We start from the raw sequence: 18,567 nt of genomic DNA, 5'->3' as shown, positions 1-18,567 counted from the left end.
GTTGGCCTCACCTGGTGTAAAGGAGAAGGAAACATAGTGGAGGGGGATACTGCTGATCCACACCATGATGCACAGCAAAGCTCTGCTGGTAGTTCTGGAGACAGACTGTACAGCCAAGTGACTTGCATCTGTGAGATTAGATACCAAGGTTTGTTTTCACATAATGGCTTTTGCCCTCTAGCAAAACCAAAGTGTCATGTTGGCCACGGGAGAAAGAAAAAAAGTGGTGCCGTCATGTTTGTCATCAACTCAGAGTGATTTTCATCAGTACTGAGATGCTACTATGATATTTGCACTGTATATGGCAAGAAGCCATTAAATTTTCTTGATTAAAAATGTTGAAACACTGTAAAAAGTCACAGGTATTTCACCATACAGTGTAACCATGGTCAGATAATAGGTTTCTCACCCTAAAATGCTTTGAGAAAGCTGTGCTGCATTTGTTTTCCCTCCCGAGTGCAGGAGCGCTGCTCTGCATGTGTTCTGCTGCCAGTTCAGCTCAGACTGGGAGTGCCCCTGCAGTGTGCCTAACGGCGGTCGGCACACTGGGTCGCTCTCATGGAGAGCCCAAGCTCACCGTTGCTAAACTTGATGTGCCAACAGCTGAGCTGAAAAGGGCAGGGTGGTATGCTTTGAGCATGGCAGGGGAGGGGAGACTTGTCCAGGAGACTTAGTCTTGCCCCCAGAGTCAGGATTTCATCGTTTGTCGTGCAATGCTATTGCCTCTTCGCCTTAGCCTGGGCTCTTTTGACCAGTTGCAGTCCTGGTTAGTTGCTGACACTTTTGGAAAGCTGGTTATTAGGTGCAACAGCTGTAGAGCAGCTGGCATCAAAAGCAATAAAAAATACTGAGTTTGGGGATTTATTTCATCTAAAGCAAAAGGTTTTATTCTGTAACATCTTTTTGCTGTCACTTGAGCGCTGTTTACTTACAGATTGTGACTCTAAAAAGTTTTTAAAATTGTCCCATCAGTGTAGCAAAATTTAAGACTACAAAAAAGAAGCATAGTAATGGCAGAACGAGGAGTTAAAATTAGGAGAAACGAACAGGGCTAATTCTCTACAGATTTCCACCCTTCTACCCATGTGAACCTGAGGTTCTTGTCATGATGCTAGCTCAAGGAAGGGGACGGCACGTGCTCTGGCTGGTTCACCAGTACTACTGGTGTAGTGATTGATGTTGTTAATGAGAGCAGGTACCAGCCGAGTGCTGCCAACCTTCCCCTCAAGCCACGTGCTCATTGTGGTACCTCTTCCCAACACAGCTAGCTGCCTGCCTTCGCAGAGCTCATAGGAACACCAGCATCTCTGAGACTTGTATCTCTCACGTGTGGGGAACTTCAAGAAACAGACTCAAAAGGGGGGGAGACACACAACCTGGGAGCTGAGGGGCAATGAAATATGCTGGATGTATAGGTAAAAGCAATGTGGGAGAACACATACTCAGCCTGCTGTACTGAACTGTATGGTTAAGTTGTGGTGGATGCAGTGCTGTTAACTAAATATTAGTGATTATTGCATCTGAGTGCTTTTTTTCTAGCAGAACCTATATTCTGTTACTTGTATAGAGGAGAGCGTTAGTGTGTGTTCAGTTTACCATAAATTAAATTCAAAGGTAAGACGTGCTCAGTGTGTTATATGCAGCAACATGCAGAAACCAGAGAGTAAGATGCTCAGATGATAAGAGGATGAAGCAGGTCCACATTTCATCACTTTCAGGAAGAGGGAGAGCAAGGCTGTGGGCAACATTTTCTCAGGAGTCCTTTCTGACATACGGAACAGACTTGCTCTGTTGCGTATGTGCTTATGTGCATGCAAGTCGGGCACAGGATTGTCATCAGGGGCATGACGCTGGAATAAGCTGGTGTTTTACAATCAAAAACCAAACCAATCAAATCAGCTCATTAAAGGAAAGGGTGGGGAAGCTCTGACCCTAGTTCCACGCTGTGCCAAGGAGCGGGGGATAAAAAAAGAATGGCTCTCAATCTGTTACACTGGCTGTGTTGTGGGTAGGTAAAAAATAAACTAACTGCGCGTGTGAGCTCCTCTCCCCTTCTTTTCAAGGGAATAAAAACCTTTGTCTGACTGACATACAGGTGGCACTGGTGCCCAAGGGCCCTAGTTACCATAGAGCATTCAGGATTGCTTTTCAAAGTAAATATGGGTACACAGGTCAGGGGTATTGGGGCAAGAGGGGGTTCTTTTTGGGGCTGTGTGTGTCTTAAAAAGTAAAGAGTTGCTTTCTTGCCCTCCTGCTGCCAGCCCATGCTGACACAAACAGAAGATTTTTGCTGAAGAAACGGTGTAATCGGTGACAAAAGCACCGTTTTTAAAGATGCAAAAGAGAAGAGCTTAGATTGCATAATCAAAGAGAAAAATGAGAAACTTTGTCCTGAAGGCAAATGCACCTACTCCTTATTCACTCACCTCCCTTTTCCACTACTTTTTTTCCCATGAAATAGATGCAAATCCCAACATGCACTAAGTTTTCCTCCAGGCATGATATACTTCTGTGGTTATTTGAGTAAGAAGTGGGTTGAATAGAGATACGAGGTGTTCCTGGCAGAAAGGTCTTGGAAAAGAGCGCTCCATTTACTGCTGTTGTTTTAAAGTAATCCAGTCACCCCTAAGAGCATTTCTAGTTAGTGAAGGGATAGCTGACATTCTAACTACAGAGCATACACATTTCCATCTAAATTTACTTTGTTTTCCCACAGCATAGCCAGCATTTCTGAGTCTACCTACTTTGGAGAATGTCTAGAAGTTAAGCGTAAGCATTTTATCAAAATGACGAGTGGTTTAAGAAGTAATTCAAGTAGAGCAAGAACTTGCTGTAATCAATTAACGCTTGCAAGAAATCACAAATGCTGGTTGCACAGGACACTCATCAGTCTGGAAGCAGTAACTGAATGTGTGTGGTCTCCTACACTTGGCTACAAAGACTTGCAGCTCTCAGGGGCATGCACTGCCAGCTGGTACACTGACCTGTAAAGGTGCCCGTTGTTCGGCGTGAGGAGTATTGAGAACGGTGGGGTTTAGTCTAAACGAACAGCACTGTAATGGAAGAATTAGGGGGCGGGCGGTGGTGAGCGGTGTTGTTCAGTGGTAACGACACCAGCAGTCCGAGGAAGAGGTGTTGTACCCACCCGAAACACCTTCGCAGCCCCCCGCCTGCTTCCCTTCTCCTCTGGACACTGGGCTGCCCCCAGCAGCTCCCCCGTTCCTGCCGCTGAGGGGGCAGCTCTGCCTCGGCTCCAGCACCAGGCGGAGCCTGACGGCTCTGCGGCGGCTCCTGCGGGACGCGACGCTTTTCACCTCCGAGGGCCTCCTGAAAGCGGAGCGCCTCCGGGGCTGCGGGGCCTCCTTAGCCGGCGCCACGGGGGAAGCAAAACGGGCCGCGTCCGGCGAAGGTGCGGCCGCGCCTGCACAGGCAGCCGCCCGCAGCCGGCACCGCCCGCGTCGGGGAAACATCCCGGGTGGGGGGGAGAAGAGGGAAATGTGCCTTTGAGGAGCGCAGCGGCCGCTACGGCCGGCGGGCCCCGCGCGCACCGCCTCGGGCAAACCCACGGGCCGCAAACCCACGGGCCTCACCCCGCGGGGCACCCCCGGCTCCACCCGCGGCAGGGGAGCGCCCGGCCGCCGCTCCGCCTCCGCCCGGGGGCAGAAGGACGGCGGCGACCCGAGGGCGCCCGTTACCGCCCCGCTGCGAGGGCATGAGCCCGGCCCGCTCCTGGCCTTGGGGCGCGTTCCTACCCGCCCGGGCGCCGGGGCAGCGGCCCCCCGTCCTGCCCCGGCGGGCGGAGGCCCTGGCTGCCCGGGCAGGGGCTCGCCCCAGAGGTGAGGGGGTCTGGAGGCGGCTGGGAGGGGGGGGAGGCAGCGGGGAAGGGGGAGGCGCTGGGGGTCCGTGTCGTTATGGACGGGAGGAGCTCAGGGTCGCTCCCCGAGTTTTCCCTCTGGTCGTTTTTACCTGTAGGCCGGTCTGCTTGTTAGGAGATTGTGGATACCGGCACTGGGGAATTAGAATAATGATGACTTGAATTATTTTGTCCTAGCAGCGTTAATACCGCGTCTGGAATAACTTTATTTGTACTTGACAATGGGTGATTTAATGTGCAGCATAAATGGTAGCCATGGCACCTCTCAGCCTGTCTGTAGGGCTGCCAGCATTCCCGCCTTCGGCTCAGGGAGATGGATGGGGCCTTGCTGAAATAAAAGGGTTGGTTGTAGCAGTTTAAACTGTTACAAAGTGAGAGGAGTCCCACTTACAATCTAATACCATCAGTTCTCTCAGAAGCTTCCTGGTAATGAACTTGCTGGTGGGGGAACACTTCCAGATTGGTATTTTTAGTAGCAGGAAGTACGAAGGTACTAGCAGTTAATGTTGACAGTGTCTACTTAACCCTGAGTTGGCATACTGACTACTCCTGCACGATTTTTCACATGCTCGCTATTTTTTTTTTTTTTTCCCTGAACACAGTATTATGTCAGTGCCTGACTTTTTTAATCACCAGAATCAGTAAGAGCATCAGGGAAGACACAGTCAGACTTTTATACTGATGCTTTAGGCTATTGGGCAGAGTTTGTCTTCCAGGTCTGTACGTGTTGATGAGAAAATTAAGAATCTCCTCCCAGCTGCTTGTTACCATCCTCCTTCCAAAGTCTGCTGCTGACTGAGATCCATCAGCTGATCTGCTTGGAGGCTATTTAAACTCTTAAAACTAATCCGGATTGCTGGGAATAATGCGAGTTAGGGAGTGGTCCTCTGAGCAGCTGAATTGGCAGATCTTTGAAGCTAGTAACAGAGGGAAGAGTAGGGGGGGGTGGAAAACCACTGAGAATGGGCCAGTAGTTTTTAATAAAAGTTTGTTATTGTTGTATCTGTTCAGTCGTAAAAAATCAGTGGAAATATTTCTCCTTGGTTTATAATCCTGTTGCTTCCTTTATACTGAGACAAACATCCATGCAGTTGAGCAGAAAACTGACTTATCCATCTGTCTATCATTCCCTCCAAGAATTAGTTTTCAGTTGGATCCATTTTCTCATCAGTTTAGTGGTTGACTGTGCCAATTCCAGAGCTGGATCTCGAGAAGAACAAGCAGGGGTGAATGGAACCCTGTTCGGTGGGAGCCCACACTGATGTCAGGCTAAATTGCACTAACAAAGTAATGGTTACTTTGGCTTTCTATGCAGGTAGAGGTTTTACAGTAATGCTGTGGAGTTCAATTACAATAAAGGCATCCTCAGCAGATGTTTGGGATGGTGATCGTAGGACTCTGACTGTATGGTTGTAATGAAAATGCACAACTTGTGGCTTCTGGCAGGGTGTAAATGTTTACAAAATACGGTCTTAGATTCTTAAAATAACATATCTAGTAATTAAAAAAAGAAAAACCCCATTCATGTCATCTAGGAGCCTGTAATCTTAACCACTATTTTTACAAGAGAACTTTACAGAAATGTAATATAACTAATACTTCACTGTGCTTCTAAAAATTTTAGGCAATGGCCCCTGGAAGCAAATTTAAGAACGCTGAACTGATACTACCATGTGAATGGAAAGAATGCTGCTTTGTGGGGAAATGCATGGAGGAATTTTGTAATCATGTTGCAGAACACTTGGAAGAGTACCGACAGCACCCCCTGGAAACAACATGTCATTTATGTCTCATCTGTCACACAGATTATGTTGCACTTCGGAGGATTGTTCCTAGCCTAGGAAATAATACTGACTTCAGTTTACCTGCACCTTTGCCTTACTAAGGCCCAGCTCCATGAAGCCCTTAGACAAGGGCTTATACCTGCTTTTTGCTTCCTATCTGATTGTCCTAGATTTTTGTTTGCATTGTTACTACTAACATGGAAAGAGACTGGAGAGGTGATGTCATGAGAACTTCTGCAAGGACTTTTTTCCTAAGATTAGGGCCTTAGCAGGTGCAATTGTCTAAAACAGGTTTTAGCAAATTGTTTTTTGAACAGCAGAGTTCTTCCCTTTCAGGGAACTGGCCTGCTGCTTATGAATTCTAAGTTTAAAGTAGAGGTTGTATGAATCTTTACAGAAAAATGGTTGTTTGTACGGTATTTGCCTTATTTGGATACATAACACTGGTGTTATTTTATGATGGGCATCCTATGTTACATCTTTTTAATAGTATTAAATGTACTTAAAGAGAAAACAAAAAAAATCCAATTCTGCAGAAAATTACAGGCAGTCTCTGTGGATGTAATAGGAATAATATACTAGACTTTTTAATATAGCTATTTTGGCTCTTGTGTATCCTGCTCTTTATACTTAACACTGTAATCAAATTTAATTACAGGTGTAGACATTTTAATTAAAGGTGAATTAGTTTTAATTAAAGGTGAAAAAAGTAGAATTGGACCAACATTAACAATGTCTCTGTGACCTAAGCTGAAGAGTGTCATAGTATATACCTAAGAAAATACTTATTTTTACAAAAATTTCCTATTTAATCTATGAAGCACCTTTCTACAAAAAGTTGTGTTTTAAGGTACAAAGCACTCTAGTATTGCTGCAGTTGCGGGACAGTGGAAAATCTGCCACTGAGATTTGCAAGTTTTATCTAGTGCATTATCAGTAGATGGCAATTACCAGCTGCTCTGCTTAGAAGAACCTCTGCTAAGGTTACTCACACACTGTGAAGTCATTGCAAATGTAAGTACTATCAGCATTCTCACTGTTGTGGCCCATGGTTGCAGATTTCATTCAGTTTCTGTAAAATGTTACTTCTTCCTTGTGTTTAGAGCAGTACCGGTGCTGGTGGAGAAGTTGTGAATTCAAGGCAAAAAATCCCAGACAGCTGACAACACATGTCAATTTTCAGTTACCACACCAAACTGAAATTCATAGGCTCTCAGTTATGAGCATTGCACCGCGATTTGCCAGCGTGTTTGCATCAAAGACTTCAGAGGAGTTGTTTGCCATTGAGAGAGCTGTGATGTAAGTGAAATACATTGAGGTATTGCCATTTTATTTCCTGCTCTAACTTTACCTTATCATTCTTTGGATTTGACTCACTATTGGGAATTTTTGCTCAATCTTACCTCTCAACAATGTTTCCCACTATCTTTGTAAGTAATACATGACAATTAATATGGTAGCATTCACAAAAACGTAGACAACATATTTGCATAACATCTGCAACCTCAAATTCAAATTTTCGTTCCCTTTGTGGTGACTAAAATGATCTTTTTGACAAAGATGCAACTTCTCTTGTGTTTTAAGAGCATATATGTAAAACTTCAACATACCCAGTTTAATGATAAATTAATGAACTTGGTAGTTTGTAGACAGGTCCAGAGTGTTTATTGTTTTTCTGAAGAAAGGCAACAGAATATGATGTTTCCTCGATCAGTTGGAAAAGTTTGTTGTTTGTTTTTTTTTTTTTTACTGGGACAGAAATCAGATGTTTGCAACAGGCTGTTCATATAAGTTTGATGTTCAAATGTGGCCAAGATTGGTTTCAACTGAAAATCATTTGTATCTTGACCACTTTTAAGTGTCCTCTATTAAATAAAATCATGATCCTTTCCGTTCTGACTGTGCTATTTTCGTATCAAGTAAACCAAGATGATTAGCAGTTGCTATCTTTTTTTGACAATATACCTCTACAAATTTTTTTCTGTTTCTTGAAGGTGTTCATTCCCAATCAAAAGTGTCTTCGTATTGATATGACCTTATAGGGAGGCGCTTTCTTGGTCACAGTTGGCCCCAGAACCTCAGCTGTTATTTACAGTTAGTGAGCATTACCTGTGCATCCACAAGTGTGATGCTTTGCAGGTGACATTTTCTTTCCATCTCTTTTTGTGTAACTGTTGAACAAGATAGTTTTTAGAGAAAGAAGTAGTGCAAGAAAATTGTCTGTTTGGTCTACATTAATTTTGTATGAGTTTTCTCGTTTCATTTGCCTTAAGTGATATAACTGAAAACAAATAAAATACTGGTGAAGAAAAAACAACTGAAATGACCTTACTGTGAAAATCAGAGAAACTGTAAAACTAAACAATTTTGCAAACCTCATATGGGTAAATCTGATGAGGGTTTAATAATGTTGAACTACAAATCAAAACAAAAACTTTAATGTTTTTCAAAGGCTTTTTTTTTTCTTACGTCTCTCTAGGCCTTTCAATGATTCATGAGTTATCAACCTTTTGATCCTATTTCTCTATTATCTATTACTTTTTCGTACCAAAGTTGTGATAAAGTAAAGGACATAAACTATGCTTTTTGAGGTTATAAACAAACATTAGTAAGGACAAAAATATTTCCACGCAAGGGAACATCAGGCTCCGAATTTAGAATATCTATATTCACATAATGCTTTGATATCTCTCTTTTCGTTAATTTTTCTTTACATGAAGTAAGGAACAATATAAAAATCTGAGTGTGAGGTTTATAGAGAGAGGTAATTCTGTTAAGTCAATCTGTGAGAAAATTTATCTCTGTAAATAAGGGCTTTTATTTACTTAGTGGATTATGCATGGAAGTACCCCATTCTCTTCTTTTAAAAGCTGTAAGCCTAAACATCTAACACAGACCGTTATTTATGATAGCTTTTGGATTGTTTGCATAATTTGATTATAAAATATTTTTACAAACAAATCTTACTGCCATTATGTCTCTTAGCTTATAGGAATCATATTTCTTACAGTAATTATTTTTGTTATTAATGCTTTTTAATACATACCTATCAGTCTTTACTCACATACTGCCATGATTGGTCTCTTTATTTTAAAAATGAAGAGATTCAGAAAAACGTCAAACCCCTCAGAATCTGATGACAGCTGCACCTGTCAGTAAGTACAGTCTTTTGAAAAACATGCTTAAACAGAAGAAAAATCTTCCCATTTCATGTTCCGTTTTTTATTTATGCAAGTGGGCAGTTTTGGCTGATGGAATCCTTTAGTTCATAGCATTTTGCTAAATCTTTTTATACATGTTTTTTCAAGTTCAAACTATGTTGTGAATTTTATTAATTAAAAGAATGTTTCCCAACTTAGTAGGCAGGCTAGACTAGACCCAGGAGGTGGGGTAGGGCACACTGTGAAAGAGGAGAACTTTGAGGGCAGGGAAAACTGCTTACCTTTCCCACCCTCCTGCAAATATGTTCCCACAGTTATGAATATAATTCTCTTTGAAAATCACCCATACAGCTTCCCCCGACACTTGCGGTGCCTTCTGCTGTGTCAGATTCAGTTTCCCCAAAGGTAAAGCTTCTGACTCAGGCAACGGCCCCAAAAACTTCTCTCCTATTTACATATAAAGAAATATTCAGGAAAATTCCGGCAAAACACTTAAAGAGATGGTGCCAACAAACTAAAATGGGTTTAACCCCCATATGGTTACTCTGATTAAGAAGTGAACAGGTTTTCCATCACTGTCTAGCTCAATACTTTTAGTTGATTCACCTTAATATGCCTATAAGTTTTCATATACACAAGACCTTGGATCTCTCAGATCATGTTTCAAGCCCTTCAGAGGAAATAAGGGCTTGTCTCCCTGAGGGAACTATTGTGAAATACACTGGAGTATGAATTTAAAATGCAGCAGTTTGCCTGCATTAACTCCTCATGTGAATACTCTGTTCTGCACACAGAATGCCTAGCAGCTTAGTTTAATCCACTCTGCTAAGATTAGGATGATTAAAAGTAGATAATACTAAAGAATTTTTTTTTCATGTATATATTTTTCTTTAAAAAAACCTATGCTGTTTAAATTTGAATAAACTGTACATTGTCAGCAGTGGCGATATCAGCCAAAGGAATTTCACCTGTTTCCCATTTCCTCTCCCCCTTATTTTGATTTGGTTGAAAGACAGATTATTTCCTTGTCCCATTTCAAGGTGTAGCCTTACAAAATTGTGGCAGCACAGCAGAGAGGTTAAGGGGTTAAATTATTGGGAACTGAGAGGAATACTTAGAATTGTGACTGATGACAGTATGCAGTTGAATGACACTCTGTGTTACTTGAAGAAAATGCAATATGCAGTCTACTTCCACTCTGCAGATGTGGATTTTTGTGGAGTGAGGCAGAGGCTAATTAAGGTTTAGTCCCCCTTGTCACATAAGTAGTGACTCGTGGAGTGCTGTGTCCATAACACCTAATTCAGTTTAATCATTGTGTAGCCTTCCCATTTCTGTTGGAATTACCTGCACTGCCCTCATAGCCTTCTCGTGAGTAGAAGCAGGTAGAAGTGAAGGGAGGGGAGAAGGTAAAAATATAGCAAAGAAATAAATCAACAGAAATACATTAACAGACACATTCCTGCCCCAAAGAATGGGGAGCATTCACTCAATTAGTCTAGACAGAATTTTCAGCTACTAGATGGTAGGTGAAAATTCAGGACCTGGTTTATGTGGTGGATACTGCAGAATGTTCTACATTTTTGTAATTGATGTAATTGTCTCTGTGTTGGGGTGAGTTAATTAAATGTTACTGCAATATTTACTGGTGTCTGTTTGGTTTCTAGAAACACTTAATTCTGTGTTCCTGTCAGTTGATTTCCTGTGTCTTCTCCATGCTTCTATTTTGTTTTTAGGTTACCTTCAATAACCCAGTGTGGTTTGATCAACATGTTGCTATTCATGCCTATGCTGCTGAGGAATAAACTGTTACAGATCAGAAGAAAGCTGTTTACTGTCACTGGAAAGGTAGTTCATATGAAAAAAAGATCTATTTCAAAAAGTATTTCACTGCAGTGTTATAAAATACACTTAGCACTACACATTGCATAGGAACTTGTGAGAGATCTGCAGATAATTTTTTCATCTATCTTAAACAGTTGCAGAAACATTTCTATTTTATAGGCACCATGATTTAAGTAGAATAGTTCCTATCATCTGTGGGGTTGAATATCCTCAACTCCCAGTCAGCCTAAGTTGAGAATTGCCAGTACCGAATAGGGTTGTGTTTCCTCATAATTCTGCCTGTGGTTGATAATTCATATACCATTCAAACAGACTTTTCACTTATATTCTACCACTCATGATCAGGGTTGTCTCCCTCACAATAATCTTTCATGGTGAGCTTACACTTTGCTTTCCCTCATCTGTTCCCTTCAAATCAAGGGGATCACACCTATTGCTGTCCTAGTTTTTCCTCAACAGTGTGGTGAGAAAGATAATTTTTAATGCATTCTCTATATTGCTAGCTACCTCTTGTGTTAAAATTATTGTCATGGCTTCAAAGTTGATATTCTGCCCTTGGCTCTATTTTAGAAGCCACATTCCATTGACAGTCTTTCATAGCAGATGCCTTGATTGTTTGAGTAAGGGCTAAACTATGGACTGCCATTTGATGTGCATGCCATTCAGCTTCAGACATACAAAGTGTATGAGCAGAACCTCTCTAGAAGAGAAGACACTCTGCAGAAGAATAGTGAGACAGTTTGTGGGACTCTGGTCCTGGAACAGATAATTCTGTGCTTGCTTTAAAGCAATGAATTTGGCCATGTCTCATAAAATGTGACAACAAAACCCAGGTTTGATTGGTATCCTCTTGGTGACACCACCCCCACCCCCCCCACCCCCCCCCGAGATGTGTCTTTTCAATTTATGGGTTAAAGTTACTTATGGGTTAGCTATTCACTGCAATGACGACAAAATCCCATCAGTGGAGGCAAGGTGAGATCAATTTGTTCCTTCTCCCTCTTAAGATTAGCCGACAGATGCACTATCTTTGTCTGGGGAACTCACTCCAGTGACCTGTTGGTGTAGAATCTGTAGTCCTTAGAGGAACAAAAATCACACATCAGTGTGATCATAGTTGTAGAAAATATAGCCCATTAGGACAGGTAAAGGGACTCCTCTGACTGTATAGCCTAAATAACAGAATGGGAAAAAGAGAAATGCAGAAGAAAAGGAATATGATATGTCTTCAAATAAGTTTAAGAAATGCCCTGCTGTTAGGAACAGTTAAATCATCTCTTCTCCATGTCTGTGCTAGTAAGGATGAGGAGTAATGAGCTTCAGTTGTAACAAGAGTGCTGCAAGTTATAAGTTAGGAAAGCCACTTTAAGATGGTATTTTAAAATACTGTACCAGTTTCTTGTTGAAACTGTGGAGGCTGTCTAGCACTGGGGAACTGAGAAGACCTCTTCTGAGAACAAGGTGTAATTGATCCTGCCTCGGAACAAAAGGATAGGTCCTGGATTTTACGGGGTCTCTTGTTATCTGTGATCTTGACATTCAGGGTGGTGGCATACATTTGAAAGTGACATGCAGAATCACAACATCCAAGCTCTGAAAGACAACTTTTCATTCATATCCCCAAACTTAACAAACAAGCACAGGCCAGTAAGGTCTCATCTCAGTGAAGAAACAGTTGACATGGAACTGGGACAACAGGTAGAAAGCAATCCGTCTCCTCCAGGGACCCTCAGTGTACTAGCTGGTGGTCTGAGTGGGTTTGAATTTGCGAGGGTGCAGCAAGAGCGGGCTGCTCCGCTAGGGAAGGCAAACTGAGAGTTAAGGGTGACAGTTAGGCAGGCAGGGACCTCACTGACAGGGTGCAGTCTCGCAGAACATGAACAAGGAGAAGCGAGCAGGTCTGGTGGTGCTGGCCAGGGTCAGCCACAGCCCTGTGATCACCAGCCAAGTCCACTGTCACAGGACAGGTCTGAGGTCAAGCCAGGAAGCCCAGATAGCAAGTCAGAGGCAGGGCTGGTAAGGCACAAGGGGTGGGTAACTGCAGCTCCCAAGCCAGAGAGCACACGATGCACACACAGTGCACACAGTGGAGGCCCCAGCTAAGGCTTCTCACTGTTCTAACAATTTAGCTGTTTTCACAGAAGTGTGATTGAAGCTTGAACAGCATCACCACGTGGCTACAGGCTCGTCAGGGCAACCAGAGGTTGTTGGTGTACTCAGGGCCCTGGCAGAGTTCACAAAGAAAGAATGTAAGGGAGATTCAATCTCATGTCCTGTATATCACATTTTGAATCTGGGGTTAGAGACAGAAATCTTCATGTTGCACTAGAAGATTAATCAATCCTCCAGCTTCTGATCTGGAACTTGTCCTTTACCTGTAGCCCCTCCTGGTCAGAAATATTCTGCACAGAGTAGAGTGAAAGAGACACTGATTTCCTCATTGTAGGCAAAGTGAGGTGTTAGAATTTCATCTGTCTTTTAATAAGGAGTCTAGAGTTCTGTCCCTTTACTAAGTATGTTAATCTGGAGCTCAGAATTCCTTTCCAGGAAGTTGCCTATATTCTATCTGTTCGAGTGGATGTGGGTTGTTATCAAGGCTATTACATTCTTGTTCTACTTGAGAGAATGTCCCAAGGAATGGTAGAAATGGAACTCACAATGCATCTACTTGGTCAAATGAACTAGGCAAATCATTTTTGTTAAATGAATTTTATGTATTAATTTCTGAGACCTAAAGGTATCCAACCTGTTGCTGAGTTTGAGTCACTTGATTACTCTTACCGTGTGTCATCCACAAAAGAATATTTTATCTTTCCCTACCTCTTGCTCTTGTTTTTAGTCCTCTTGATTTTTAAAAGTCTTTGATTGGGTCCAGGCTATTATTTCACCTTTCTAAAAAGGTAAAGCTACCTGAATAGCTGTTACCTTTGTTAGGTAGATGAGGAGACTTGTGGCTGCTTCTCCTTATGTGAGAGGGTAGGCTATTCCTTCACATCTGTCTGAAGTTTTTTCCTGAAAGTAGTTCTTTAGCTCCATTTACACCAATACATTAACCGACTAGGGATTTTCCCCTTACTTGTCACATGTCAATAGCCAGAGCTTTCTACTTGTGCTGTTAAAACTTGCACTGTGTCCACAGTACCAGACAGTTTCTGAGCTCAACAGATCTAAGGACACAGCTATTTATGTGCAAGGATTGTTTGGTGGATAGGTGATTGCTTGCAGTTTACATACGCATTCACATAGTGTTTAGGATAGAAAATGTGAGGATAAAAAAAAAAAAACCAGAGGTCAGTAAGTGGAGTTCTTGGAGATGTACAGTTGACATGTCTTCTCTACCCCATCTTGTTCTTCAGAGACCATGAAGATTGCTGGAGTTCTGTGATGGGGTGAGCAACAGAAATAATAATCAGTGTTATCTCTATTCTACTGTATGACTATACATGTGAAGTCAAAAACTTTGACACGTGAGGGTGGAAATTATAGCAGAATGCTCTCTGCTGATTCAGAACTGAAATTTGTGTAAGAGACACACATGGCCAATACGTCTTGAAGAATTCTGATTACTGACAGATAATCTGGCTTTGGCCGGATATTGGATATTCGTAGGGTTAAATCTCACGTGATGTTTGTAATAGTCCTATTCTAATCTTTTTTTTCCTAGAATAAACTTTTGTGTGTGTTTCTAAAAATACAACAGTAAGACATAGTATGTAATAGCCTTTTCTGTTTCTACATAGAGTACAGTACTCATGTGCAGCTTTTTTTCTGTTTGTTTGGTTTAGATTGTTTCAGCATATTTAAAGAAAAGCATAAGATATGGGATCATTTAAGAACCCACACACAAGAAAGAGTTGTAGCATGTCCTACTTGTGGAGGAATGTTCTCCAACAACACCAAGTTTTTCAATCATGCAAACAGACAAGTTTCAGAAGATAGTAAGTGAATATGTTCTGTTTATATTTGTAAGAGATTTTCATTTAAGGTGCTTTGTGATAATGTGCATGTGTAATTTCAATTTTATTTTTTTTTCATATAAATCAATTGCATGAAAGCAGGGTTTACTTCAGGAAGGCAATTCTTTTCAAAAAGCATAGAAGTTCTCCTGACTTTGCATGTCTGATGAATAATGAAAGTGAGCAAGAGAACACCCTTAGATCATGTTTCACCAGTAAAGATACTCACCTGGCAGCTGTGACATCGCATTGCCTCTCTTCCCTTTGTGCCCATGGCACAGCGTGGCATTCCACTGACATTGGAAAACTGCCCATGAATAAGAAAGACTTTTCATTATTGAAGAGAGAACCTCCACAAGAGTCAGGCTTGGATTACAAAATCTCTGCAAGTAATCCCAATGAGCATTTAACTACTTTCAGGTCAAAAGGCAATTTTTTTCTCTTCAGCTTTGCTTTTCCAGTATTTTCTTCACCAGAACACTCCCTGCCTCCACCAACTGTGTATTAGTTGGCATGCTTTCCTGCATGCTGAAAAGGAAGGGAGATGTGGTTGTTTTTAATGTTTTTAAGTGCTTGGAATATATGTTGGAATTGTGGATGTTTTGTTGATGGAAAGTAGGTGCATTCTAGGTAATTGACAGAAGAGGTCCAATTTCAAACTGTTAGTGTTTTGAACAGATTGTTACTCTGTTTAGGATGAAATGAATTTACTGAAAAACTATCTTTTTCATTAAGCCTAAACTAAATTTTTTTCTGAAAAGTATTGGTAATGAAAAAGAATATTGAAACTGTCTCAGTGCTGTGTTCGTTTATTCATGAAACTGGCAGCTATAGGTTATTAATAAATCTTTCATAAGTTATTTGTATTGCCACTAAATAGTTTCTATTTAACTTCAGAACAAATATTTGTTTGCCAGAACTGTCAGAAACGTTTTGCTAATGAAAGGCTGCTACGAGATCACATGAGGGGACATGGTAAGTCAGAGTTTTTTAAAATAAAATGTACTTTTCTCAAGGTCATCTTGTACAGAACAGGTTTGATAAAGTACAGAGTTACAAGTATTGTTATGTCAGCTAAGAAAATTAACACATGAAACTAGCGCAACTGTGTTACAAATGCTGGAAAGTAAGACTTTCATCACCCGTCCCTCTGAAGCATGGAAATTCCTTCCTTTATGCCTTCTGATCAACAAGGTTAAGGGGATTTTCTGTTTTGCAGTAGCTCGGGTGCAGATGCTTATTCTTCACTTGCATCTCTGTTTATTCACTTTCATGAGTAGGGGCATGGTTAAAGCCAAAGCTATGTTTTAGTTTGGCCTGCAACTCTGCTCACCTTGCAGTGCATAATCAACCTCACTCAAACAGTATAGTCCTTCGCTGACCTAACCACAATGTCCCTGAGGTCCCCAAATTATTCCCACAAGTTATACTACAGCAGCTATGACTTGCTGGGAAAGAATCCTACAGCATCTAAGCACAAGGAAACGTGATATTGCTGTTGGACATACAGGAAATGCAGACGCCAAGAGGAGGGTGGGTCTTTGCTTTGAGAACAGGAATATTTGAACCATGTCGCCAGACCTGGGTACCAGTCATTTAGGTTGTATAAACATACAAGCAGCTTCGTGCAGACCTGCTCAGTCAGGGTAGATTCTACTTTCTAGTTGCATTCTTAAGGAAACATGATTTCTCACTGTCTGCAAGTCAATGCATTGATGCTTAACAACTGGTATTTGATTTGGTGCTTACTGCAAGCTACCAGGACTGATCATGTTCGTATTTAAATGGTTTTATAGTTGACACATACCTGACTAAAATATCTTAATTTTTATATTTTATATTAGAAAATAGAGAATTATTTTTGTCTTGTTTACTAGATTAGTTTTATTCATTTGTCTCAAGGTGATTTGGGATAGAAATTGGAAATAAATACAAATTAAGATTCTTTGTTTTGCTTTCATTAGCTAATGAAGCAGTTTAAATATGCTGTTATTTTTTAAATTCAAGCATAACACACATTAAGATAGATTTAATATATTAAATAAAGCCCATAGCTAACTGAACTATTTGTTTCTGGTCACTCTGGTTGCACTTAAACCTTTGTGAATTGCACAGTGTGCCTGGCTGTCCTTGTCCCCGATAATTCAGACCATATTCTGCTTGCACAGCCAGGGAAAATCACACGGTGGCTGGACCTAGGAACAAGGATGATGCGAACCCATGTCGTGTTCCAGTAAGCCACAGTGAACCAGCTGCAATGTGAACTTGGCTGAGGGAGCTGGGAGGCGTTCCTGGGTCCAACTGTTTAGGTGCAACCAAAATCTCCTCAGATAATAGAGCCAGTTACTTCCCCAGTTCATGATTCAGCTTTCTTTAAAAATTCTTGCATCTGCATGTTAGCACAGGCTGCCAGTGCAGACATGTCATTTTCAGAATCTTACCCCAGCGTATTTCATAATACCTGTTAATATAGATAAATATTGAAATTTTCTTTTAAAGAACTTGCCTATCTGTAAGAAATCTTTCTGAAATAAGCTGTGATGTGAATGCAAATGCTGTAGGTATTCTGAAATCACTCCCTACATGGACATACTTACATGCCAGACAAGTAAGCGAACTGTTGGATACTCCCATTTCAAGAGACTGCTGAACTTCACTGATGCAGTTTTGCAGATTAAGTTATTCCAGCTTTTTCACATGAAGCTATTTTTTCTCCTCGTTTAAGACAAACCATGAAGAAAAGTGCCTATGCAGGGAGTGATTCCAGAATAGTTACAGTGCATTATATTTATTGCCTTTTTTGAGAAAATGTGAGCACTTCAACTGCATGTTTTTGTTTGCCCACCTGCAAAGCACTAGGCTGATTGTAAGATAATGCGTTGTTTCAAAGTCCTAAATATAACAGATTTTGTCTGAATCCAGAACTTCTTTATTGAGATTCTTCCTTTTGCATTCATCAGGTTGCTGATTCATGGCAGCAAAGGAAGTATTTGTTCAGTTTAAGATGTTACAGACCTGCCTGCCAATCTGCCAAAGGTTCTCCCCAGTTCCAGGGTTGTCAGAGCAAACCTGTGTCTTGGCCATTGCAGTTCATAGTCTGGCAGTTTAGCAAGCACCCAGCATTATAGTGCCTTAAGCAAATATATCCGAACGTGAAATGGGGAGGTGGAGGACAGACACATATTCTTTCTGCCACCCGTAAGAGTAGTAATACCTTAAATACTAAAAGCAGATTTGCCAGCGCTTGTCTGTTAGAAGGCCTCCAGACAACATCCACTTTTTAGAAATCCTCCCAGAGTGCCAAGAGCAAGATGATAATCATCCTTTTTGTTAGAGCCTGGAGAGTGAAACATGATCCTCTACATCTTTTTCCCTTACCATCTGTTTTTTGAAAGTAACTTGAAACAGTGTAAGATTGACTACTATTTTACTACTCTCTTTACTGTATCTGCATTGCACTTTTATCTCTTTTTTTTGTGTCTGTTAATCTGTTAATTTTAAGATGATATTTTAATACATTTTTTGTTATACGTCATAGCAGACAATGTCCCGGTGCATCTCCGATACTGAACTGAAAGTTTCTTTCTACTATCTTTTCTAGTTAATCGTGTTGCATGCTATGGTATGCACAAGTGTCTCCTCACTGAAATCACACATCAGATTCCGACACTGTGATGAATGTCCTTTCCATTGTCACCTCTGTGACAAGGGGTAAGAAAATTTGAGGCTCGTAGCTATGTGACCAGGACTGTAGAACCAAGTAGGTGTTTTACATAGGAGTTAGTAAAGAAAGGTTTCCAACCACAAAAATAATCAACGTTCGATGAAGAAATCTTAATAGATTCATCTCCTGTTCATCTGCCTTCAGCTGCTGAGACACAGTAGTTCATGAACTTCTGGTGCAAGTAGAACCGATGTGTTAAAAGGTGCATTTTCTTGGCAAGACT

At 41.3% G+C, this 18,567-nt stretch overlaps 1 long non-coding RNA gene across 1 annotated transcript; it reads left to right on the top strand.

The window, feature by feature from the left end:
• Positions 1 to 10,577: 10,577 nt before the first annotated feature.
• On the top strand, positions 10,578 to 18,288 carry LOC141971747 (uncharacterized). Its single transcript, XR_012635319.1, has 4 exons — positions 10,578 to 10,667; positions 14,450 to 14,602; positions 15,518 to 15,595; positions 18,222 to 18,288. It is a non-coding gene; the product is annotated as an uncharacterized LOC141971747 (long non-coding RNA).
• Positions 18,289 to 18,567: the final 279 nt, after the last annotated feature.

This window comes from Athene noctua, chromosome 1 (assembly GCF_965140245.1).
Source record: "Athene noctua chromosome 1, bAthNoc1.hap1.1, whole genome shotgun sequence".
NCBI lineage: Eukaryota > Metazoa > Chordata > Aves > Strigiformes > Strigidae > Athene > Athene noctua.
This window is presented reverse-complemented; position numbering and strand designations above follow the sequence as displayed.